This window comes from Salminus brasiliensis, chromosome 2, assembly GCF_030463535.1.
Source record: "Salminus brasiliensis chromosome 2, fSalBra1.hap2, whole genome shotgun sequence".
In the NCBI taxonomy this organism is placed as follows: Eukaryota; Metazoa; Chordata; class Actinopteri; order Characiformes; family Bryconidae; genus Salminus; species Salminus brasiliensis.
Window position 1 is genome coordinate 20200638 of NC_132879.1, and position 20637 is coordinate 20221274.

The 20637-nt window shown below is 38.5% G+C and overlaps 1 protein-coding gene across 1 annotated transcript in view; it reads right to left on the reverse strand.

The window, feature by feature from the left end:
* lrrc4ca (leucine rich repeat containing 4C, genome duplicate a) overlaps positions 1-20637 on the reverse strand; it is an 83635-nt gene that overhangs the window by 23032 nt on the left and 39966 nt on the right. The window contains exon 2 of the mRNA XM_072669872.1: positions 6562-6629. The gene's annotated coding sequence lies outside the window, so the exon portion shown is untranslated. The remainder of the gene's footprint in view (positions 1-6561; positions 6630-20637) is intronic.

Genomic DNA, 20637 nt, shown 5'->3' on the forward strand with positions numbered 1-20637 from the left:
TGCATACTTCTATAGCAACTGCTACATTTACATTTACATTTACATGCTACATTTACATTTACAGAACTCTTTCAAAAGTCCTGTTCACACAAATGAGAAATTGTAGCTCACAAATAAGATTTTTTTCAAGATCTTTATCTTCAAAGTTTTGGACACTTTCTGTTATATTATTATGTAATTTCTGTTAGCCACAATAGTATAGACCAGCTTGGCAGCACTGCATTTTAAACTATAAAAGTCTGCTCTACTGTATACTTAAGAATAACAAAATAAGCCAGCTACATATGTATCAAGAAATCTGCCAATAGTAATTTATAGGATTTATAAAAAAAGACTCTTAATAGTCTCTGACTGTAAGAAGTTAAGCTGCAAACTCAACTTTATGTAGCATCACACACAGATTGCTACAATATGTGATTACATTAAAGGAACTGTTATCAAAGGCTTCTGAATCTTGTCCAACAGTCTTGTGGCTGGATGAGCAGGTCAATTGAAATTGGGTTTGCCTCTATTCATCCCTTCTTTTTCTGGACTGACCAGAGCCATGACACCCAATATGGCCTTATGCAAACCCTCCATAAAACCAGGGTGCACAGTCATCAAATTCTTCCGGGCAATGGGGGTGGGCTGCAGACAATGCAACTGAGTTCTTCACCCTTGCCGCGCACACACACACACACACACACACAACCACAAAGCAGGGAACAGCTGTGCTATAAGGGCACAGTGGGTCGCTAACATTAAATACAATAGAAGTGATTTGTGAAGCGTAGAGAATGGTAGTAACTGACTCTGCTGTAATATCCTCTGTGTGACTTTGATAACTCTAGTGACAAAAGTACTGGAGACTTCAGAACACGGCAGGCTAATAACTATAAAAGATGATACATTATTCCAAAAAAGATATATATATACACACACATATATCACTCAGATCATATCACATGATAACGCAGGAGTTGTAGGGTCAGTGTCAGTGTAACAATGAAAGCATAGAACCTGGAAACATAGAACCTGCTCACTCTGTGGATGGTGGAGACGAGTCATTTACCTGCTACACTGCATTTGTTGGATTAATAACAGATCATTTATCTGCAGGTGCAATCACACTCTGCGGCTTCCTCGCTACAAGCAGCATGTAGGTGTCACTGTGTTCTGGCAGGTTCGTATTTCTCAAATGCTCATTTAATGCTTGTGGTGGCGGTGGCAGAAGGTGCCCTTTCATGCTTTCATGATCTGAAATCAGTCATTCCATTTATGTGGTAATGGTCAAAGGCAGGAGAAAGATGTTTTGGGAATCAATTATTTTCTGGGGGCTATTCAAGTCGCAGGCATGATCCTTTTTTCGGGTTTCCTCATGGTGGATTGACTACAGAATCAGTGTCTTTTGTGACTTGTTCTCATCGTATTTCAGCACAGTGAAAGGTCCTACACTGTCTCGAGCACTACCAGCAACGCAACATTGCTTTATAACAGTAAAGCCAAAGTCACATTTGCATGTTAACATGACTAAAAAGAACTGACAGCTATTAGCCTCCAATTAGATACAGACAAATGAGATTCTATTAACAGAGCACTACTGGGTATCATTGCTTAATAGCCATTTTGGAAATTTGATCTAATCGTTCCTTTAAAAGCAAGCAGCTGAATAGGACAGCACTGTATGTGCACATGGGAGACTGTTTCTTCACACATATAATAGCAGTTACACCACTGTGACACCACTGTGTCTACTGGATCACCTTAAAATGGCAATCAGAGTCCATCAGTGGGAAACTGGCAAATATAAACAGACCCTAGACTTATATCTATTTCTACAAATGATCAAAAGTTTGTAGACACCCCTTCTACTGAATGCATGCAGGAACTACATCTATTGCTGACACAGATGTGCAAATGCTGTCGCTGTAGATAAGTATTACCACTAGAACTCTCTGGAGCAAAAGGACTCACATGACCATATTGGCACCATGCCTACTGTTAGGACTAGAGGGGTGTAAAGCTACCCCCCCCCCAGCATTGACCTGTGGAGTAGTGTTCTCTGGGATGATGGTGTTTGATCCCAAACTTTTGGGATGAGTTGTGGAGTTGGGGATGAGGTGGCCTCACTAACACACTGTGGACAATCAAATCCTCACAGCAATGCTCCAAAATCTAGTAGAAGGTCTTTCCTGGACAGCAGAGACAGTTATTCCATCAAAAGCAAGATACAATCTTTTTTAATACCCTTGATTCTCGGTGTCCCAAAACTTTTGTCCACATAGTGTATGTCCAATACATTCAGTCCAGTGATATTTGCTTGAGTGTCACTTTCCATAGAAATCCCGGATCTGTTCTTATCCATTTTATGAATTTACTGTCACACTTGTCAACCATGGGATTTGTCACCATACACTAAGATGAATTGACAACTCAGAGCATTACTTGAAGTATAGGTGCTATTCAGTTGCCTTTTAGGAGATGGGTAGAGATGAGTACATTTAATGGAAAGAAATATTTCAAAGTATGTGTCATCTACACAAAATCAGATTTCACTGAATACATTAATTGCTTTGGTGTTTGCAATCAAACACTGGGATTAGATAATATCTTGAGTTTTTCTCCACAACACAGCATACCTCCCCTGTCAGAAACATTATTTTTATGCTTACAGTCCAGTTACAGTAATGCTTTTGGTTGTAGCTGGTTCCATGCATTCATGTTTAATGTAAATGGATTTCTACATTTCTTAGTAGTATTTTCAAATGACAGTACTTTTAGTTATATTTGTAAATAAATGAACATATGCATTACTCTTTAAAGTCATTATTTTAATCACATTAATGATTAATCACATCTCCAAATGTGGACATTCAGTATTTTGTTTTAAACAAAGAGGGTTCCTGTGCTGAAAGAGCTTGAATACACTAAGAATTTCCATTGCGGGTAAGTAGGTCTTTCATCCAATATTCTACTTCTACTCAAGATCCTTTTTTAAAAAAAGCTACTTTTACTTTCACTGAAGTAGTAATACTACGTGTGTAAGAGGGTAGGCTACCTTACACTTCTCTGTCTGTAATATTATATATATTATTATTATATATATTAAGAGAACCACTTGGTTCCTTCTTCTACTGAGTTTAGTATAAAATACCTCTCTGCCTTTAGCATTGGATATAACTGTGTGAAGGATGAAGAACATGCTTGTAAGCATACAATTACAATATTGATCCTCTTCCTGACTGTCCACAAGACATCACACAGCAAATTTACACATGGAAAAAACTGCAACTGCACTGCACTGCATACACTGCAGGTAGTTTGCTGCAGAAACATGCTATCCAGTAAAAACAGTGAACCTTGTCTCTCTCTCTCTGACTTCAAAGACATTTATATTCATCTTAATCATCAAATTAGCCCAGGGTGTCATTCAAAATAAAATTTAAACATTGGAAAGTGATTCAGTTAATTTTCTGATTCTGTTTTCTGTGTTTCTGTTTTTGTTGATCAAATGTCAATCTGCACGACATGTGAGCGCTCTTTTGGAAACAGATTACTGTTGGATGCAGCTAATATCCACCGTACTGCTCAAATCAACCAGGGAGTTTGAAAAAAAAAACAAAAAAAACAAAAACAAAACAAAACAACAACAAAAAAAAACAAAAAAAAAACACTTTGACGAGGGAGTAGTTTCCCTCGAGTGTCACCATCTGTTATTTATACAAATGTTGCCTCCTGGGGAATGCTGGAAAAAGCTGCATATTGCAGGAAAAAAATATATTATCTTTTTTAATCAGCTGATCCTGATTGCCCATTCTGGAGAATGTTGCAGGGAGGGTTAAACTGGTATGCCACCATTATTGCTCTCTCAAAGCAAGGGCTGAAAGAACCAAAAAAGGAACAGTCTTAAAATGTGGGAATTGCTCAGGGTTTGGTCAGGTAAAACTAATAAACATATCTAACATATCTAGTCTTGTCCACATGTCAGGTGTTCTCAGGCTTAGCTTATCAAATCTCATTTATCAAGCTTTTCTTATGAAATCACTTCTATTTTATATCAAATGGAGGCAAGAAGGAAGGTGAGTGCTTAATTTCTTACAAACGCACAGTATTATTTACGCATTACATAGACAAAACATATATCATATTGTTGCTGTTGTGCGAAAACCTTAGATCTACTTTAATGCTGTTTTTGACTTTTTGACATGTTTTGAATCTAGCAAAAATGAATGGACCAATACAAATGACACTCTCCTTTTACAAATACACAGAGTACACACGTTTTGACACTCTTTCATATATTACACACACACTATACACTATGTATGAACACTATTGGCCGCCTATCCAGTATACATGACCCTGAAAGGACACCACATCATATACAATATAGAGGCAAGTGGGGTGTCAGTCATTAGGCAGTATACATGATATACAGTGAGCTGTTACTTAACCATACAATCAAGTGCAGAGTGATTAAGCTGCGTTGTGGTGGTGAATGTGGGAATGGGATTATCCATGTGAGTCCATGAGTTGTAGGTGTGAAGTTGAGTACAGGCAACATTACTAATGCACTGTGTCTACTGGCTGTACAGCGGCCTGTTGGTGTGGGGACATAAGCTTATATTTCCTGCATGTGCAAAGTAAGAAAATAAATCATTCGACTAGCACATGTCATGGCTGGTTGGAATTTCTGTGATGAATAGTACTCATTAGTTTATGGCTTCCATTTCTACACTGCCCATTATTTCCCCCCTAAAAAAAGGTTGTTAACAAAAGTATGTAAAAATGTAATTTGTCACCAGTCATTAAAGAGGTTTATTTGAGGTAAACAAACAAACAAAACCTATTCTATTCAGACATTTAAACAGACTAATCATTAAAACCCAAGGGAGAACTGTATTGTGACAGTTATTACAGTAAAGTTGCATGCACTGTATGGTTACATTTAATTAATACATGCAATAAACATAATAAATAAATAAATAAATGTTTGTTGGTTGTTTTCCAGAAGCCTATTTATTTGTTTGCACTTAAACGAACTCCAAGATCAGACAATACATTTAGTTATTATTTATTCTTTATGTAACTGTCAGAATCTTATTGGGTTAATACTGTTTTATCTGGCACCAAACAGATTTTTGGCAAAAAAGGAAACAATGCTTACAGACCATAATACAACAATAATGTTTATACTAGATAAAAAGTGTATATAATTAATTTTGCATTACATTTCTACACAGTATCTGGCAAAATTCTTAATTTAATGCTTCTAAAACTGTGTTTTCCCTGAATAAATGACTTCATGCTCTGCCACTGCAGCAGCACTTTCATGTCCTTTCCAACATGCAGTCTATGGTTACACGTTATTTGTAATAATTATATGCTGGATAGGCAATACTGAAAGGTGTATTCTGAAATGGACTATTAGACCTTTCAGTCTTTCAACTTTTTCTCTCAATGTTTCTGACTGTAATAACACTCATAACAGCTTGTTGTACATGTTTAGGAGCAATATATAATTAGATAAGTGTTGTTGATACATAGTTTTTGGACAATATATTCTTTGGTAATTATTACTGTTTTAATGGCCTTTGGAATTTATCACAGAAGGCTGCAATATGCAAATAAGTTACATTTATTGCGTGCTGCGAACATTCTGACCAGCCACAGATGGTCCAAATGAGCTCCTCTGTGTGTTTTGTGTATCAAGGGACAGATGTTCCAACAAATTTAAATAATTTTGGTCCGAATAATGTGGGCCGGTCTTTAATCATGTCACATCAAGGGTTTGTCTCTGTGCTTTAAAGGGCCTATATCATGAAGAACTGAATCATGTCAAAACATGACATTCAGTCCCCAGGCCATGTGTGCAAATTAGGCGGCAAAATGCAGTTTTTAATTAATTCTTCCAGTGATTTCACCAAAACATGCAGTATAAACCCTTAATGTTGTGTTAAAGCTAAGAACACTTCCTGAGTCAGTACAGAGGTCATTTACAAGAGTCTGAAGATAAAGAAAGGTTGGGAAATGGTCATGTAGAAATGAATGATGCCTGTTCTTGTTGCTCCTCAGGGAAAAACATCAAACGTAGAATGTAGAATATGGGCCATTTAATGAATTGTAAGACATATCACGATTGCTTACAAACACGATATAGCAATTTCATTCCAATATGGTATTTAATAATATGTATTTATTGAAAAGTACTGTGTTTCTAATCCATGTAAGAATACTGTCACTAATTGCATTTGTTATGAAACAGCATGTTCAGTATTGATAGAGAATGGCTTAAAACGGGCAATTATTCTCTCATTATTCAAACTAGTTGGATGAAAATCAGCTAATGTACAATCCTTATTATTATTCACCTAACAGTCACAATCAATCACAATCAGCCTTTAGTTAAATTAACCCCTTATCACTCCAAGGCTTATCAGTAACTCACTAACAGGGACCTCTGTAAAAACTGGTGGGGCTATTCTTCGGTAAGAGATGTTTGTAATAACACTTTTGCCATAGGCCATAGGCTTTTCTTAAGGGGTTAAAGTGATTTTCACTATATCTTCGAATCTTACTCACCTGCCAAGTCATCCACAGTGCCAGCAGTTTCTGGACATCTTCACACTCGGTTTCACTCAGTGGCTAATCTGCACAAGTAGAAAAGAAACAGAAAGAGGGATATGCATTACATAACATAACAATGTTATAACATAACATTAAACAATGTCATTCTCTTCTACGGTTATGAGGCACTGAGAACGTAAGTGTTGCTAAGCCTCTGTATTTGACGATGCTGAGCTCAAACCACAAGGAGTCAGATTACGAAGTTGTCAAAAACAACTGCTGAGTGGTGATTCATCTGCAAAAGCTTAGGGCATGCATGCACTAGTACATATGCAGAATCTATACAATTCAGCTACTTAAGATGGAGATAGCATCCTAAAGTGACTGAGTAAGTGACTGACTAGCAGAGGGTGTAGAATTATACAAACAGCTTCCTTGCCACAGGAGGTGACTCAGACATCAGTTCTGCAAAACAAGCACAAGTTTCAGCATGAGCCTCAAATTTCATGTGCCTAAGTGTTTTGGGGAACACAAAACGTGTGTTTTCCTAAAGCAAGGAGAAGAGTAAGTGTAGAAATGCAAAGAGCAGAAGAATGAGACACAACATGATTACCCCTGCTTCAACAATAAATATACATTTTCCTTTTTACTTGTTTTCTTCTCAGCTATACTAACAATATAGTTTGCTCCTCGATGTGTTTTTATGTTAGACTTAAACAGAAAACATGTATGAAGGAAAGAATATTTCCAACATTCAAATCTTCAGCAAGTGGACTGAAATAAGTGAATATTAGCAGGAGGACCTTGCCTGAAGCCCCTCCTCACAATCACAATGTCCTAGAATTTTCTCTCACACTGCTGGGATCTTGGGATCAAGTCCCTATCTGGGTGGAGTTTCCACATTCTCCCTGTGTCCGCGTGGGTTTTCTTCCATGAATTTCCACCCACTTTCCTCCCACAGTCCAAAAACATGGATATCAGGTGAACTGGTTAATCTAAAATCGCTCTGGTGTGTATGAATGAGTGTGAATGTATGTGTGTGGTTTTATGTATGTCTGTTTGCCCAGATATGGATTGGTACTCTGTCCTGGCTGAACCCCCCTAGTGCTCGATGCAGTCCTCCAGATGGACGTTTCTGGTTGAAAGTATGCTATGCACAGTTGGCTGCTGCTTCTCATCTGTGTGTATTGGTTGAGTGCTGAGTGTAAAGGATTGTGAAGAGTTTTGGTTGTAAAGAGTTTGTGGGTATTAGAAAGGCACTATATCAGTGTAACTGTCATCCATTCATCTCTACCCTGTTCTTATGTTCACATAAAGTTTTTGCAACCCATTATCACCCTGTCACTTACCTTTTAACTAATTGTAGTCATATTTATCAGTCCTAGCCCTACTTATGAGAAGGGGGTCTGGCCTTCTAGCTCCAGCCCAAAGTTCTTCAGAGTTCTTCTCATTTTTGTCAGCCTTCCACATTATCATATCGCTCTACAATATGATACCGTATCTAAGTTCTTGAGTGACAGTGATGATATGCTGGTGGAATGGTCCGAACTCTCAAAATGCTCTTTTGATTTAGCGAATCTAACCATTTTTTTAATAAGAAAGTGCTTCACCATACAGTCGCTGATCAATTATCGTTTTTTTAAGCTCATTACAGCACATTTTCAAGATCCATCTCTGCTAACATCTCTTCCAACAGATGCCCTTTTCTTTTTCTGACTCCACAGAAAGCGGGAGGTTTTTAAAGAACACAAAACACATAAAGGGGTGGAGGGAAACAGTGGGAGAGAGAAAGAAACAGGCAAAGGAAGAATGACCTAAAGCAGGCCTGCACTGTCCATTCCCTAGATAGGGGGATGACTGTTCCTCTGCTTGTTCCCCGGGGACACAGAGTCACTAGCAGACAGAGGGAGAGGAACAGAAGCGAGCTCACATTAAATAAATCATAAGAGCATCTATTAATATCAAGGTGTAAATAACAGCGTTTTGTCCCACCATTTGAGAAACTGCTGGAGCTTCCAGCCTCCCAGCCAGTGTTTTAAAGTGAGTCGATAAAAAGAGGGTCAAACACAGATAACTCCTCTACAGCTTCGACACTGCAGCATTACTGTTGCATTATCTCAAATGTGTGTGCTAGTTAATAACTGCAAGCCACTGTGTAAACATGGCCCCCGGGCAGTGTTTTGGATGTGTGTTTGTGAATGTGCGCTTGTGTATTTGTGTGTGTTTGTGTATATGCGAAAAGATCTGACTGCACTTTTTCCCTAAGTTCCATTTGCAAACCTGGCACACACTTGACTGGCAGACACTAATGCTAAAACAGCAATCACGTTAATCATGTTCGTTCTAATTTTCATCATCATCTTCATCATCATCCTCTCCATCACACAATCACCATAACAATATCCCTCTCATACCACCTACTGACAAAACTCTGTATCATCATTTTCTGCCTGCAAAACGAGGCACCTACATATCTCTCAGGCTTAGGAAATATGCCAGCTATAATTAGTAGTGAGAGACATACATATTCAAGCATGCATACATTAGCTCAGGGTGAACAGAGGGAGGCTGCCTGGGTTAAGCAGACCTGTTAAAGCCACTCTAGCAAACGATGCAGCAATGTATGACCTAATCTGCGGAATCACCCACTCTAGCAATAACCGATTTCGTTTAAGCCCCAGACCACCTGATGGATACTGACTGGCTGAGCTGTTAATCATGTGGCAGAAATTCCTGCTGACTGGGTTCACACTCTGATTCATTGTGAGTTGCTGGCTGTGTTACTAGCAGGGTGCTGAACCAGTCTGAGGAACAAAACATGAAAAACGGAAAGAGATTTTACCTTAGTTGGGTAGCTCTAATGTAACAACCGGGCCACATCTGATAAACTAGGTACGTTTTCTGACACATTCATAATACTACAGGCCATAACCTTGTATCTGGCCTTCTTTCTTATGTATTTATGGCAGCCATATGTATTAATGACAAGAAACTCTAATCCCAGATCTTCCCAAGATAACTGGCCCAATGTAAGGGGTGCCTCACATGCAAGTTAGATCAGACTGGGCCACATCACTCTAGACCAGATCAGACTGAGCCAGACCAAACTAGACTCAGATCAGGCCAAACCTGGACTGGACCAGAGAGCTCAGGCTCTCAGCTCTATGTGCAGAGAAGGAATTACACCAAGTGTGATGACTTTGTTTAAGAGGGCTAATCAAAATAAGCTCTGCACATATAAATAGCTATAGAGAATTTTAAGCTAAGCTTTTCCCAATTAAAACATGTGGTCCAGGCTAAGATCGGCCTTAAATCATGCTTGTTATGATGGTGTTCTAACACCAAAACCATTTCCTCTGGGTCAGGGTCGCAGTGGGTCTGAAATTAATCTAGAATGACTGAGTGCAAGGTAGGAACAGCTCATGGACATCATAAGATAATACACACACCCACTCAAGCCAAAAACATCAAGTAACAAAAAGGCAAAAGGGACTAGAACGTTAGCAATGAAGAGGATGAGTCCTTTATTTGACCAATTCTGTCAAAAATAAACATCATTATATATTAGACATTTGATACAGCAAACGGCTCCTGTGGATGACCTTAGGTGCGTCCTAAAGGGGGCATTTACCATATTAAAGTCAGATTATGTTGTGCATGTTAATACAACTAAGGCTGAAGTGCATTATCAAAATTAAGTAGTCTTTTATGCAGCTTTTATAAATGACTTGAAAAGCATTTAGTCAACTATGGTGTGCTTGTAAATACAGTTAACTGTGGATTTATTTTCTGGCTGAACCTCAAAAACCTCCTTCTTCCCAATATAGTGAACTACATAAGTCATAAAACTGCAATGTCTACAAGCACATAGTACTAGTTGTCCGACTTTGAAATATAATTTCATGTAAATACTTTTCTATTACAAATACATAATGCTCTGTTTAGATCATTTTGTGATATTGCATTATACACTACATAGGGAGTGGTGTGTAATTATTTTTTTCCTTTTCCTTTTTCTGTTTTGATGTTTCTCTTTATGGGGTACTGTTGCCCCATACAGGTCTAGCATGCTCATGTGAACTTTTTTATCTCATTGTGGATGGAAATATTTCAAAAAATTGAGGGAAATCTCTTTTTAAAAATTTCTGGATCTGTGTGGATGGAGCCTGTAAACAATTAAACTTGGTCTTAGAAAACATCACATGGTGACAAAGGTAATGACAACTAACCTCTGCAATGATTTGCCGCAGGGAAGTTTGGAGATTTTAACTTGATAGAAAAACAAATAAAACCAAAGTATGTTTTGAAGTGTGGCTCCTTTTTTGAAGGGTGGGGGTCTTTTTGAAAAATGTGCAGGGTAGAGTGTCTCTTTAAAATGTACAGGGTAGAGGGTCTTCAAAGGCCAGGATTAAGAACCACTGCCCTCAACCAAAAGTGTTTTTATAACTCCAAATGCCCAAAAATGCAAGAAACGAGACTTACTTGGAGGAACTTGCTTGTTTATTATCTTATTGTGTTTCTAACAGAACAAGATAGAAGCCCTAAAAAGTTCCAACCTTAAAGACCATCACAGACTCCTAATTACAGAAGCAAATTGGTACTGAATGAATCACAAAAACAGTAACACCAAACACAGGATAGGAAAGGAAATAAAACATCCCAGGCCCAAGCGTGTGTTTACAGTGTGAATCATTGCCAGTACAGCCATGCACTTTCTAAAGAAGGGGGGTGATGGAGCACCTTAGGTATTACACCTTTGTAGTACTATTTGACAAAGGCCTGCTGGCTAATGACTGAGACATGCTACAGTCATTGAGTCAACCATAAAGTGACTTTGTCTGTTTTTACCTCTGTGCCTTTACATGGCATTGGGATGGTTTAAATATTTTAAAGACATTCTTTGGTGTGTTTTATTATCTGATGTTGATTATCTGAACAACCATCCTGTGGTGAGTGCCATGGATGTAATTTAGCGAGTTATAGAATTAAAAAATTGAAATCTCCCAATATAACATCCTACACATTTCTTTTTACCATGAGTGTGTTTTTGCAACCCACTGCCACCCAGTCACATACCTTTAACTCAGCCATATCTCTCAGCTGCTTATCAGACAGATCAGAGCCTTCAGGCACAAGCAAAATAGTTCTTCCCCCTCTCTTACAATCTCCTCCCACTTTTTCATATGCAGATGGCATGGTCCAAACTTGCTAAAAAGCATTAAAAATTACAATGGTAAACTGTCCAGTTAAATGTTCTTAGAAAACATCTCAGGAACACAATGGTCCACAACTGACCTCTGCAATGTTATGCTTATTCTGTTTGTTATGTCTCACTGATTGAACTCATTAAAAGACAGAATTTGTGGGTAGGTTTTAGAAGACAAACCTGTGGGTTCATCCTAGTTAGTGTCTACATTTGTACAAGCTGTCTTCAGATGTACTCTCATTATAAAATAACTTCTGACTAGCGAAACAGTTAAAAGGATAAACTATGAGTGTGATGAGTGTTTAGATGCAAAGCACCTCATGAACCTGATTTGTATCTCACTCACTCATTAAAATGTAGCTGGCTGAGAATTCTCTGCAAGAATGTTTACCCTTGTTTTTTTGTTCAGTGTCTCGAGAAAATAAAATATTACAGAAAAACACATAGGAAATCTAATTAGATGCATGACATATAATTAGATACTTGTTACTAGTTGTTGTTTACAGACTCTATAACAGGTCTATAGTTTCAGCCTAACATAGGGTGACCATATTTTGTTTATGTTATTTTATTTATTTATTTATTATTATTTTTTTTTTTAAGGACACTAGAGACACATGGCCATTCATTGTGGTTGAGATGTTGTGGCCGGAGGGGCTTCAAGTAGACTAAGTTGCAGGACTGTGGCAGTGTGTATGTGTGAGGGAAGAAGGTGGTTAAACATCTTTAAAACCATACAGCTATTTTATATTATATTTTATATTATATTTTATATCATATTGAACATTAATATACATTTTCTCATTTACTCTTCAAAATGAATAAATATTTATTAAAATAAACCCTAATAGCCTGTATTGCTATATCATTGCTACATCATTGTGCCTTAAAATAATAATAACAAAAACATTTTTTAGTTTAGTTTTTTCATGCCAGTATAAGAAAAATTAATAATTAAATCAATAAAATAAATAAGTCAGATGAAGTCAAACTGATTTATGTTTATGTACATTTGCATTTTGGCATTTTTAGGCTGTGGTCAATCTGCCATGCTGGAAAGCTGAGGTAGGCGTTGAGGTAGGCCAGCTGTGTTGGTGAAGGCGGCACAGAATGTGGGATGACTGTAAAAGCAAACGCTGACATGAAATCAATGCGAAATCCCAATTTTACACAATTTTGAAATTGTGAAAGGCGTCTTTTTTACATCCCAAAAAAGAGGACATATGGTTGCCATACTAAACAATATACATGATGTACTCAAAGAAGCACAATGTGACATTATTTTCACAATAACAAGAATATATTGCCATAATGGCCGCCTATACTCCCCTCTCCCTCCCACTCTCGGTAGTTCCTTGATTCAGTCCCTCCTCCTTTTCTCAGACTGATCCCATCATGATCTGAACCTGTGGGGTCAGGCCAAATCAAATGAGCTGAAATGCACATTGCCGCTGAATCAATCGCCTGCAGTTCCTCTCTAAATGAAAGTAGAGGAGGGCCGTGGCACTCTCTTTCTCTGACCTCTCTGGACCTGGCCAGTTCGCCACAGAGCGCCAGCTAGCACTGAAATCAGCGAGGACGGCCAGTCCATTTGTCATCATCTAATGGTAAATCCATCTGTGTCTGCACAGGGTCGCACACGGGGGGCAGCTAACAGTGACCTGACGGGGCATGTAATGAGGCATCATATGGTATGAAAGGTAGAGAGAGAAACAGAGAGAGATAAAACTGCTGAGGTATTGACTCGAAAGGTACAGCAGGATGTATCAAATGCTCCACTTTCAATGCACATCTAGCTCAACGTGTTTGAACTGGAAAATATAGGAAAAATTCATGACTCCATTCAGATCTATTGCACATTCAGCTGTCAGTCGTTTGATGATGCTGATATCAAACATGATCAGCAAAGGAAATAAAAAGACAACTTATTCATCACAGCTAAAGGTTGTAATTTGGTGAAATCCCACCCAGCATAAGGACGTGCTATTCTGATTCATTTCAATTCACCATAGTTTCATTAGCAGCATGATTTATAATTAATAGATTAACAAGCTATATGTTCTTTGTGTACAGATGGCATGCTTATTTGTGGGTTTAATTTGAATTTGTAATGCTGTGTGATGTGTATGCGTGGCGTACGCTTGAGAGAGAAACAGAAAGAGAACACAGAGTACATTACTTTGTGCAGTAATTAGCATAATAACACTGTCATATCCTTGTTTTTTTGTCCACTCTGGGGAACATGATTCGGTGACATAAGGCAGGCATTATTTATGGTATGTATTTGAATCCTACTTTCCATCTTTTCTAATAAAGCTGCAGTTGTGGGACTGTGGCCCATATGAGCATGTGGACTTTCTTTTCAAAATGGCCACCATCACAGCTTTTACATTATATGACAACAATGAAGGTAAGTGATCACTTTTTTTGTCAGATATTATGTTTCTGTTGCTAATAATCAAGCAGTTTATTTAAACTTAGTTTATTATCTATTATTTAGTGATATCCTTTTGTAGTAAAAAGCAAAGCATACTAGCTCTCATTTTTAACCAATTTCCATAATTTAGCAAGCCGAGGGCTGAACGAGGCAGAAAGGATTTTGCTCTGCATTGTGGAAAGGGAGTCAGGTTTTTAGCTCTCAGGTGAAAGATTGCCAGATAGTAGAGCATTGTGTCTTTGGTTCTTTAGGTTCTTTGGTTCTTTAAAAAACTCAATTTTAGGAAACTGACCTATCCTGTTAATAAACATCACTTCTTTAAATGCCATCTCCAGCAGCAGACCACTTTTCATCTACCCCCACCACTTCTGGAATCTATACAGGTCGCATGGTGAGATCATGCTAATGGACCTGACCAAAGGTGTCTGAATTGTTCCTATCAATATCACTCTGGACCACGGCAATGCAATCAAAGATCTACTAAAACCAAAGAAAATTGGACTATTGATCTCTAAGACAGAGCATTGTGTCCATAAAGTGATAAAACTACAGCTACAGTTACATGGCTAGATAATGGTTTACTGTATCCCAGTGCTAATTAATACACACAGAGTATCAGAGAATTCTATACCTAACCTTTTAATTGCCTCAAGTGACGTACAATGAGAACACTGTAGAACACTGTAAGCTTTTACATATGTAATAATCCCCCAGGTCCTTCAGTAAAGTCTTTCACACTTGAATTAATCAATCTGAGGTTATGAGAAGGTATTCAAAGCCATCTGACTGTAAAATGGAGGGCTACTTGGCTAACATTCTATACTTATTTTTATAAAGGACACGGTAATAGGTTCTTGTCCTTCAAACTGTGGGTTTGTTAAGCATCTCTACAGCTAGTGTATCACTTAGAAATTTAAACAAAGGAAACCTGAGAGGAGGAAATACACCTTTATCACAAAATATGAAAGTTCAGTGATGAGGCAGAATAAGAATAATAAAGCATACACACAGAACTATCACTGGACAAATGTTAAATGACCGTAACTGAATTGGTGTTCAGTTACTAAAGGTTCTTTAAAAGGTTCTTCGAGCAATGCCATAGAACAACCACTTTTGGTTGTAATGTGTGGATGTGAAGAACCTTTATATCAAGTGAAGTTTCTTTAGCCCTTTTAAAGATTCTGCACACTAAAGGTTCCCCAACAAAATGTGGTTCTTCTATGGCATGTCTCAAAGAACCATTTGAAGCCCCCACTTTTTAAGAGTGAATAGGGAAAATTTGGGCTGATCCCAGCAGCATTCTCCATGGTGTATGGCTCTCTGAGATCTAGCATATGTCTTTTGTGTTTTTAAGCACTGTGTTCTTCTAGCACCCTCCATGCCCTGCAACACCAGCAGGCCAAATGCAAGATGCAGCAGTTGGGATGTAATCCCCAACCTATGTCAAAACAGTAACACCAAACAGATATCTGTCAAAAGCATGTTTAAAAGGTATTTACCCAACTGCCACTCCAACCCCCCGAGCCTTTAGCTTCCCGTGTCCGTAGGAGTGGAGTAATGTCTTAGCCTGAACGACTAAAGCCTCCTCCAGCTTGTAAGCCTGTGTTCTTGCATGCTTACACTGGAGAGGACGCTTCTCTGCTCCAAATCCCCATCAACATGTTTCACGCAAAATTGGCAAGTGTGCTCGGTCAGACAGTGAAGGAACAAAAAAACGGCACTGAACAGGATTTCCTGTATAAGCACAAATACATGCTGTCATTGGGTTTCTTTTTTTTGTAAGAGGATTTTGGATATTGTGTAAGAGCAGCACATTCATTACAGGTATCTCCAAATGTGATGGAAGAGGTAAGTCCCGGCATGCTGACGCTGTGCACAAAAGCAGAAACTGCACAGTGTAATATTGCATGAGCAAGGGAGATTAGCAGTCTTATATCAAGGATGTTAGTTGTCAGATAAATGTAGCCTACACCATAGTGCGTACAGCTACTGCTGATAGATCACAGTTAGGGGTTTTCGGTATTAGTCTTTTATCCTTATTAAATGCTAGTCTGCTATTTCTCTCATAACGACAGAAATTATAATTCAGGAGAGTTAGCAATAACCTAACCTGAGTAACCCAAAAACCGTCAAAAAAAGTGAACGGCATGAAAGTATGTCTTAAGAAATGTAGGAGATGGAACGACAAACACAGCTGAAACACTTTGCAGTGATTTATGCACATGTAAATTAAACTAACCATGATTGATACAAATTATTATCACCAGTCAGCGTATTTGTAACAGATGAGCAAAATCATCATCTGTCATTGTTGACAACAAATGACTATGATTATGGTGATGAAAATACGAAATTGCCATCCAAAAAGATAGAAATATATAAATAAGTAATGCTTCAGAAAATTAGATTGTGTAACACCATACTCCATCACTCACCCCCCCCCACCCCCCTCTTTTTCTTTTTGCCTCTTTCTTTCGTGTTTCTTCCTGAACTAAGCAGCAAAGCGATGATGGAGTACCCATGTCATGCTTCAGCAGCCATGGCTGCTCTTCTGGGGGGATAAACAGTTTTTTGGAACTGGCCCTCAGAATGTGTCCCACCCCATTGGTTCTGGGACTGACCTCAGAAGCAGGAACCCTATGGAAAAGTCAAAAACTCTTAACACACAGTCTTTCAGATTTTTAGTATGATTTTAGAAATATCTTCTGGCACCATCTTCCGGCATCTTATAAATGAAACACTTAATGATGCATTAGGAAAGATATATTAAACAAGTGTATGTCAGTAAATTAGGGGTGTATGCAGTTCAGACTAAATTCAAGGTCTAGATTAAACATAATGTACAGATTTAGTAGATTTAGTCTTACACTAAAAGACCAGACCCCTTGCAGAAGCACTGAGAGTCATAGTCAAATGCAAATGTTTGGGCACACCATTACTGTTTACATACTTTCTACCAAACATTATTATTCCATTATTTCATTTGCTCAAAATAATGGAAACATAAATGTGAAATTTAAACATGCACTACATTTGTCCAAACATTTGTGCACACCCCTTCTAATGAATGTATTCAGGTATTTAAAGTTGCATCCATTGCTGACACAGATGTGCAAATGAACACACACACACACACACACACACACACACATATTAGTCCATGTTCTGAAGCAGATTGGAATGATGGTGCCTCATCCAGTACTTTTGGGATGAGTTGGGGTGGTGATCATCCATTCTGACGCTGTTGTTGCTGAATGCAGTGATATCTGTGTCTAGTAGAAAGCCTAGTCTGGACAGTACAGACAGTTACTCTAACAAAAGCAGCCTTGATTTCAGAAAAAGAACAATTAATGTGCAATTGTCCCAATACTTTTGTCCATATGGCATATATGTTCTTATTCTAGATGTGGTAATACTACACAGTCATACACACTTTATCTCTAGTGGTGTCAAAACACATCCATCTGACAGTGGAGTTTATGTTCTGAAATTTGAGAGATTTTTATGAGAATAATAAAGTGTGACATTTTTTGTTTTTGGTCAAAATATTTTTTTAGGCTATTTACAACTGAAGCTTATAGAAGCTTATAGTTAACTGCTGTGGGAACATTTTTATCATTTACAAATGTTTGTATTCAAGGTATTTTTTAAAGTAAGTTACACCAAAATAACTGATATATAATATAAAGTCATCAAATTTCATTACAAAGTGAATCATTTCCTACCAAACTGTATTAGAACTCATTCACTGTGAACTACACACTCGCATGTCACACTACTTGTACAAGGCAGCACTTGCAGAAGCTGAGAGGATAATAGAAAGAAGGCTGATATAAAAAGGTACTCAGTGATTAAGAATCTCACTAAAGGTGGAGTACGGCACACGCTAAACTATAAGCCCGCTCACTTCTCAGCATAATGCTCTTGTATGAAGAATGGCATTTTGATGATGATGGGGTGACGAGTCACACTTCAGTAGCCATGGAAGCTTTCCCCGGGTGACTGAGCAGTGTTCAGGAGGCTTTTGGAAACCAGGAAGAAACCAGCCAGAGCCAGACTAGCCTGACAGTGTCCCACCCACCACCCGCTGCCAACCCACTCTAACTGTAGTTGCTCTCCCACCACCTCATCAGAAACTCAGCCGAGCAGCATGGCAACACAGACACCCATCTGTCTACCTGAAGACTTGCTTGTACCGAAGCATAAGCTCATGAGGAGTAGCAGGCAGCGTACATGATGACACATTTCTCTGGAAATATAGGTGACATAAGGAGTCTTTTGAAGCGATACCGTTAAGGAACCAATTCTGGCTCAATGTAGAACCTTTCAGTGGTTGGCTCTTTTAAGAACTATTTTGTAATAGAGATGAGCAATTGTGAGACATTTTTAAAGGTAAACAACCCTATAACGGGACAGATACATAAAATAAACAGTATTTCTGATGATCTGATGCTGTGATGTTATAAGAGCGAGTACTGTAGTGGTAACAGATTTGCTCATTCGTCTATTTTAATGTTTGCATGCTATGTGTCATGCTTGTCTTTCATGTGCATTTGCCCCTACCTTTTTATAATACCACACCATTGTGAAAAAATATATATTTTCTATAGTATAACATGTTTGGTCTCACAGCCAGTTGCGTACATCCACTCAACAGACTTTGAATATGGCTTAGCAAATTAGCCTAGCAATCGAACGGTAAAGACAGTCATTTTGGTCAGTTTGATTTATTAAGATGTAATAGCTTTCACAAAATAAATAGTTTTGGCAAAATAAACCTCCCATGTCCACAGATTATGAGATTAGTATTTCTACCATTCTACCTAGCACTGATGCATGGGCTAAAAATCTTTTCTCTTGCTCTGGGTCTGGCTGCTGCTGCTGGCAGCATGACCCGGTTTTCAAACCAGTGCTCCTCGGGTCATAGTGGCAGCACCTTAGTCTGTTGGACCACTCGGAGCCCCTTGCCTGCATCATTTAATCAAGAAGTGAGTAAGTCAGTAAAGTAAGTAAGTAGGCTAGTAAGTGAGTCAGCAAATAAGTAAAAAAAATACACCATACCATCAATACATCAATAAATAACACTTTTACATCTACTGTGAATAGGCATGCAAAGGCCATTCTAGTAATGTTGAAATCTTGGCCTTTCTGATGTTGAAATAACTTATGTGTCTGGATTTAGAAGTAGGATTGTCATTCATGCAGTTCATGCATTTTCTCTTTTCCACCTTGTCACTCTTTTTGACAGTGAATTAATGTTCTTTTTACATTTTAATCTAATCTACAAATACACACACACACACACACACACACACACATATATATATATATATATATATATATATATATAGCTAAAGTGTATTACTGTTTTCTTTATTACAATCTACAAAGCTGATATGTTTTGAACAGACCAGTGTGTGTTAATAACAACATGTTGCTTAGCCTTGTGTGGAGTTTCATGAATCTGACCAAGTGTAATGGTTCTATACCAGCTACATTTTTTTTTCTAAAATCAGATCCACAATACCAAGAACCATTAAGAAACCTTTATTTTCAATACCGTAGCACACTGAGGGTTGGGTCATAAAAATTGAGAAAAGCCTCATGATGAAGGAGCTATGAGACTAATGCGGGGGAGAGAGGAAGACAACTCACCATCTGAGATGCTTTTGCAATTTGCAGGGACACACAAAACCTGTCTATGTGTGCCAGGGAGTGTGCCTGATATATGGCTACAGGCCATATCTATTTGCGTAAGAGCCCCAGCCCGAGGCACATTGCTCAGTCAAACGTCCTGTGCTTGCTCTGTGCTTTCTGTAATGGATGGCCATAATGAGGAGTAATGCAGGTGCACATTAACCACCAGGACACCCAGGAAAGAAAAAAAACAAAACAAGCGAAAGCAAAGGCATGAGATGTTCTCAGAGAGCACAGTTTTGAAGTAAGAACTGTGCATGTGTTGTGCTACATCACTAAAGAGCGTTTCTCAGTGTTTTCGTTTGCATGCAGCGTGAATGTGTGATGGGAGGGCAGGGCGAGTTAGAGAGAGGAAGCCGGCGGGAGTATAATAGAGAGAGAGAGTGATAGAGAGAGGCAGGGAGGGACAGATACAGAGGGAAAGAGAAGTAGGAGAGCAGGTCTTTCTCAATGGCTTTCTGTGGGTGAGGGAGCCTGTCTGAAGAGGTTATTTATTTTTCATCTGGAGATGGAGGCTGAAGAGCGAGGAGTAGAGCCCCAGTGGAATTACCCAGCCCTGTGCGCCGACTGCAGAAATATTCTCATGGGACCCTCTCTCTCTCTTTCCTCATTTCTAGTGCAGAACTGTTGCTCGCTGTCACTCATCAGAAATAGCTGCTCTTTCTAAAGACAGTTCTTCTCCCTCCTTCTGCAGATGCTGCTTTTCTCAGTTCAAGCATGCCACCGAGCTACTCCGCAACTAGCCTTGAAT